Below are 6,844 nucleotides of genomic sequence, written 5' to 3'. Positions count from 1 at the left end.
TTCAGGAAGATTTCACCTGGTCTTGGCCTTGGCAAACACCAACCAACTCAGCACCAGGTAAACAGCAGCATTATATAGCTTCTACCTGATAAAAACAGGGGTCACAACACACAAAGTCGGTAATGAGGCCTCAAGATTCTTAGCACAGGAAATGTGTGACAGAATCCCATGTGCCCCAGAAGCAGAGATCCACTTTAAAACCAAGAAAAAGGCAATTACCATGAGCAAGAAGCAAATTAGAAAATCAAATACCATAGCATCTTATTATGGGGACAGAGAAGACTAAAATACAAATTCAGAAGAAGATAGTACTGACAATATACCTACATATGAAACCTCAAAAGGAAATATGAACTGGTCACAAGAACAAAAACATTCTTGGAAGTGCTGAATAAGGATTTTAAAAACCAAATTAAAGAGGTAGAAGAAAAATTGGTCAATGATTTTAAAAAGACAATTGACAAAATAAAAAAAAGAATTCACTGAAGAATGAATTCAGTCCTTCAAAAGGAAAATTGGTCAAATGGATAAGGAAGAACAAAACCTAACCTGGGAAAACTGGAAAGGTGGAAAAGGAAGTACAAAAGCTAACTAAAGAAAAAATTTATTAAAAATAAGATTAGGGCAAATAAAAGCTAATGATTCTGTGAAACATCAAGAGTCAGTCAAACGAAATGTAAAGAATGAAAAAAATAGAAGAAAATGTAAAATATTTCACTGGAAAAAGAACAGACCTGGAAAATAGATGGAGGAGAGAAAAATCTAAGAATTAATGGTCTACTGTAAAGCCATGATGAAAAAAGAACTGGGAAAATACGTTAAGGGACCTACAGGAAGAAATAGACAGCAGTGTTATAGTAGTGGAGAGCCTCAACTTCCCCTCTCTGAATTTGATAAATCTAACCTCGAAATAAGTAAAAAGAAGTTAAGGAGGTGAATAGAATTATGGATAAGGTATACATGACAGACTTCTGTAGATAAATAAATGGACACTGAAAGAATTATGACTTTTTCTTATCAGAACATGATGCATATACAGGAATTGACCATGTACTAGGGCAAGAAAACTTGACAATCCAGTGTAGAAAGGCAGAAAGAGTCAATACATCCTCTTCAGATCCTGATGCAATAAAAAGTATATATATATATATATATATATATATATATATGTGTGTGTGTGTGTGTGTGTGTGTGTGTGTGTGTGTGTGTGTGTGTGGTGTGTGTGTACATATATATGTGTGTATACATATATATATGTGTGTGTGTACATATATATATATATATCTGTATATGCATATATATGTCATAAAGGGCCATGGAAAGATAGACCAAAAGTTAATTGGAAACTAAATAATCTAATCCCAAAAAGTGAGTGGGTTAAACAATAACTCATAGATACATTCAACAACTTCATTTAAGAGAATGACAATAATAAGGCAACCTACCAAAACTTGTGTGGTTCAGTGAAAGCAGTTCTTAGCAGAAGTTATGTATCATTCAATGTTTATATGAATAAAATAGAGAAAGAGATCAATGATTTGAGCATGCAACTGAAAAAACTAAAAAAAAGAACGAATTGAAAATCCTCAATTAAATACCAAATTAGAAATATTAAAAACCAAAGTACAGATTAATAAAATTAAAATTAAGAAACTATTAAACTAATAAATAAAACTAAGATTTGGTTTTATGAAAAAAGCCAAAAAATTGATAAACCTTTGCTCAATTTGATTTCAAAAAGAGAAGAAAACCAAATTACCAATATTGAAAATGAAATTGCTGAACTCACCTCCAATGAAGAAGAAATTAAAACAATAATTAGAAATTGCTTTGTCCAACTGTAAGCCTATAATTTGACACTACATGAAATGGATGCAAATTAAATATATATATAAATTCCTCAGATTAACAAAAGTGGAAATAAGATACTTATATAACCTTATCTGAAAACAATAATCAAGGCATCAGTTAAATTCCTAGGGAAAAATCTCTAGGGTCAGATGGAAGTATAAGTGAATTCTACCAAATATTTAAAGAACAGTTAATTCCAATACTGTACATACTATTTGGGAAAATTGGTGAAGGTGTCCTACTAAATTCTTTTTATAATGAAAATATGCTTCTGATAACAAAACCAGGAAGAGCCAAAACAGAGAAAGAAAATTATATACCAATTTCCAGTATGAATATAGATGTAAAAATTTTAAATAAGATATTAGCAAAAAGAGTACAGCAACTTAGTAGAGAATGATTCTACGTTCAGGTAGGATTTCTACTAAGAATGCAGGGCTCATTTAGTATTAGGAAAATTATCAGGATGATTGAACATATCAACAACAAAAATAACAGAAACCATATTATTATCTCAATAGCTTCATAAAAAGTTTTATGTTTAGTTTTCTTTTTTTAAATTTAATTAAGTTATTTGCTTTCAGTTTTCAACAATCACTTCCATAAGTCTTAAATTTTCTCCCCATCCTCTCCCCTCCCTCCCTGAGTTGGCATGCAGTTTTATATGGGTTCTACACATTCATTCTTATTAAACTCATTTCACATTATTCATATTGCATAGAAGAATTGAAACGAATGGGAGAATCCATAAGAAAATCCAAACCAAAACTAAACGTAATGCAAGAAAGAACAATCTGCTTCATTCTGCCTCCCAATTCCACCATTCTTTTTCTGGATGTGATGGCATTTTGCCTCAAGAGTCCTTTGGGAATGTTTTAGGTCCTTGCATTGCTGTGAAGAGCTTAGTCTATCAAAAACGGTCCTCACACATTGTGGCTTTTACTGTGTCTAATATTCCCAAGGTTCTGCTCATTTCACTTACCATCAGTTCATATAAGTTTTTTGAGATTTTTCTGAAGTCCACTTGTTCATCATTTCTTATAGCATTGTAGTATTGCATTGTATGCATATTCCACAACTTGTTCAGCCATTCCCCAATTGATGGGCATTCCCTTTATTTCCACTTCTTGGTCACCACAGAAAGAGCTGCGACAAATATTGTTGTATATGTAGTACCTTTTCCAATTTTTATGATGTCTTTGGGATGCAGTCCTAGAAATAATATTGCTGAGTCAAAGGGTATGCATATTATATAGCCATTTGGACATAGTTCCAAATTACTCTGCAGAATGTTTGGATCAGCTCACAGCTCCACCAACAATGAATTAGTGTTCCAAATCTCTCACATCTTCTCCAACATTCATCATCTTCCTCTTTGTCATGTTCACCAATCTGAAAGATGTGATGTGGTACCTCAGAGTTGTTTTGATTTGCATTTCTCTAATCAGTAGTGATTTCTCTAATCAGTAGAGTAGTTTTCATATACCTATAGGTAACTTAATTTCTTCCTCTGAATACTGCCTTTTTATATCCTTTGACCATTTATCAATTGGGGAATGACTTATACTCTTGTAAATTTAACTCAATTCTCTCTATATTTTATAAATGAGTCCTTTAGAGACAAGATGGCTGGAATGCTCCACAGGATTACCAAGGAAAACCAGCATTTTATGGCAGATCCAGTTCCTGGGATAAAAGCAGAAACAGATAAAAGCAACACACAATATTCTCATGTGGTCATTGCAGACCCACAGGAATTCCCCTTTGAGGAAGGGACTTTTAAACTGAACTATTTCTTCCAGAAGAATATCCAATGGCAGCTCCTAAAATACGTTTCATGACCAAAATTTATCACCGTAATGTAGACAAGTTGAATGAATACATTTAGATATTTTGAAAGATAAATTATCTCCAGCATTGCAGGTCCATACAGTAATGCTCTCAATCTAAGCTTTGTCAAGTGTTCCCAATCCAGATGAACCATCAGCAAATGATGTAGCTGAGCAGTGGAAAACCAATGAAGCCCAAGCCATAGAAAGAGCCAGAGCATGGACTAGGTTATATACCATGAATAATATTTAAATTCTTTTTTTTTTGTATTTAAATTTATTTATTTAAGTTTTCAACATTCATCTCCACAAAATTTTGGGTTCCAAATTTTCTCCTCATTTCTCCCCATCCACCACCCCAAAATCCCAAGCATTCTAATTACCCCTATCACCAATATGCCCTCCATTCTAACATCCCTCCCTTCTCTTATCCCTATCTTCTCATTTGTCCTGTAGGAAAAGATAACTTTCTATACCCCATTACCTGTATTTCTTATTTTCTAGTTGTATGCAAGAACAATACTCAATAGTTGTTCCTAAAACTTTGAGTTCCAACTCCTCTTCCTGTCTCCCTCCCCACCCATCCCCTTTGGGAAGGCAAGCAATTCAATACAGGCCATATCTGTGTAGTTTTGTAAATGACCTCCATAATAGTCATGTTGTGTAAAACTAACTATATTTCCTTCCATCCTATCCTGACCCCAGTTTCTTCTATTCTCTCTTTTGATCCTGTCCCTCCTCAAGAGTGTTGACTTGTAATTGCTCCCTCCTCCCACTGCCCTCCCTTCCATCATCCCTCCCGCCCTGATTATCCCCTTCTCCCCCACTTTCCTCTATTGTAAGACAGGTTTTCACACCGAAATGAGTGTGCATTTTATTCCTTCCTTTAGTCGAATGTGATGAGAGTAAGTTTCATGTTTTTTCTCTCACTTCCTCACTTTTTCCCTCCACTGAAAAGTCTTGTACTAGACTGTTTTATGAGAGATAATTTGTCCCATTCCATTTCTCCCTTTCTCTTCCCAATATATTTCTCTCTCACCCCTTAAATTCATTTTTATAAGACATGATCCCATCTTATTCAATTCACCCTGTGGTCTCTCTCTCTCTCTCTCTCTCTCTCTCTCTCTCTCTCTCTCTCTCTCTCTCTCTCTCTCTCTCTCTCTCTCTGTGTGTGTGTGTGTGTGTGTGTGTGTGTGTGTGTGTGTGTAATCCCACCAACTACCCAGATACTGAAAAAGTTTCAAGAGTTGCAAATATTTTCTTTTCGTGTAAGAATGTAAACAGTTCAACTTTAGTAAGTGCCTTATGATTTCTCTTTGTTGTTTACCTTTTCACGCTTCTCTTGATTCTTGTGTTTGAAAGTCAAATTTTCTTTTCAGCTCTGGTCTTTTCATCAAGAACGCTTGAAAGTCCCCAATTTCATTGAAAGACTATTTTTTCCCCTGAAGTGTTATACTCAGTTTTGCTGGGTAGGTGATTCTTGGTTTTAGTCCTAGTTCCTTTGACTTCTGGAATATCATATTCCATGCCCTTTGATCCCTTAGTATAGAAGCTGATAGAGCTTGTGTTATCCTGATTGTATTTCCACAATACTTGAATTGTTTCTTTCTAGCTGCTTGCAATATTTTCTCCTTGACCTGGGAACTCTGGAATTTGTCCACATTGTTCCTAGGAGTTTCTCTTTTTGGACCTCTTTCAAGAGGTGTTCGGTGGATTCTTTCAATATTTATTTTGCCCTCTGGTTCTAGAATATCAGGGCACTTTTCCTTGATAATTTCATGAAAGATGATGTCTAGGCCCTTTTTTTGATCATGGCTTTCAGGTAGTCCCATAATTTTTAAATTGTCTCTCCTGGATATATTTTCCAGGTCAGTTGTTTTTCCAATGAGATATTTCACATTATCTTCCATTTTTTCATTCTTTTGGTTTTGTTTTGTGATTTTTTGGTTTCTCATAAAATCATTAACCTCCATCTGTTCCATTCTAATTTTTAAAGAACTGTTTTCTTCAGTGAGCTTTTGAACCTCCTTTTCTATTTGGCCAATTCTGCTTTTTAAAACATTCTTCTCTTCATTGGCTTTTTGAACCTCTTTTGCCAGTTGAGTTAGCCTATTTTTAAAAGTGTTATTTTCTTCAATGTTTTTTTTTTTTTTTTTGTGGGGGGGTCTCCTTTAGTAAGGTGTTGACCTGCTTTTCATACTTTTCTTGCATCTCTCTCATTTCTCTTCCCAATTTTTCCTCCACCTCTCTTACTTGATTTTCAAAATCCTTTTTGAACTCATCAATGGCCTGAGACATTTGAATATTTATTTTGGATGTTTGAGATACAGAGGCCTTGACTTTTACATCTTTCCCTGATGGTAAGCATTGTTCTTTGTCATCTGAAAGGATGGGAGAAGATACCTGTTCACTGAGAAAGTAACCTTCTATAGTCTTATTTTTTCCCTTTTTTGGGCATTTTCCCAACCAGTTACTTGACTTTTAGGTCCTTTTTCGAAAGTTGGGTATAGTCTGGCAATCTATCAAATCTCAGTTCCTCCAAGGTAACACAATCCAGCATGTACACTGGTCTGGGAGTAGGTAGAGATTTTTGTGCCCAGAATCTTAACAGTTACCTCTCCACAGCCACCTGGACTCCAGTTCAGCCAAGCCAGCACAGGTGGCTGATTTTCAGAGAAGCTGTGGGGGCAGGGCTGCCATTCAGTGTGAGAAAAAGATCAGCTCCCTCAGGGCCTCTACACAGGGCTGAGGTAATAATCAGCTCCTCAGTACCCCCAGGATTTTTACAGTTCAATGATGGATACTGGCTGCTGTAGGGGCTGCTGTGGGAACTGCTGCCACCTGCCCCATGTGGCCTCTGTGGCCACAGCCTGAGGCTAGAGCTATGGAAAGGCCCTTCTCCCATCCTGGCTAGCTGAAAAAACTCTGTCACTGATCTTTGGTGCCTGTGGTTTGAGGGATATGCGAACCTGCTGCTGCTGCAACTGGAGATTTTGCCCCCAAAATGTCCTCCTCCCAGAGCTGCTCGATCAAGTCTGGGCTGTGCTCTGCTGTGTGTCTGGTGCAACTGAAGTTTCCCGTGGGCCTTTTAGGTCACCCTGGGCTGGAAATCTCCTCCATTCTGTTTTTCTCCACTTCTACTGCTCCAGAATTTGTTGAGAGTC

At 36.3% G+C, this 6,844-nt stretch overlaps 1 pseudogene; it reads left to right on the top strand.

Moving 5' to 3' along the window:
* The first annotated feature begins 3,476 nt into the window (after positions 1 to 3,476).
* Positions 3,477 to 3,933, top strand: LOC140498522 (ubiquitin-conjugating enzyme E2 N-like; annotated as a pseudogene).
* Positions 3,934 to 6,844: the final 2,911 nt, after the last annotated feature.

This window comes from Notamacropus eugenii, chromosome 4 (assembly GCF_028372415.1).
Source record: "Notamacropus eugenii isolate mMacEug1 chromosome 4, mMacEug1.pri_v2, whole genome shotgun sequence".
NCBI classification, from domain to species: Eukaryota; Metazoa; Chordata; class Mammalia; order Diprotodontia; family Macropodidae; genus Notamacropus; species Notamacropus eugenii.
The sequence above is the reverse complement of the archived record's forward strand: the minus strand, read 5'-3'. Positions and strand labels throughout refer to the sequence as shown.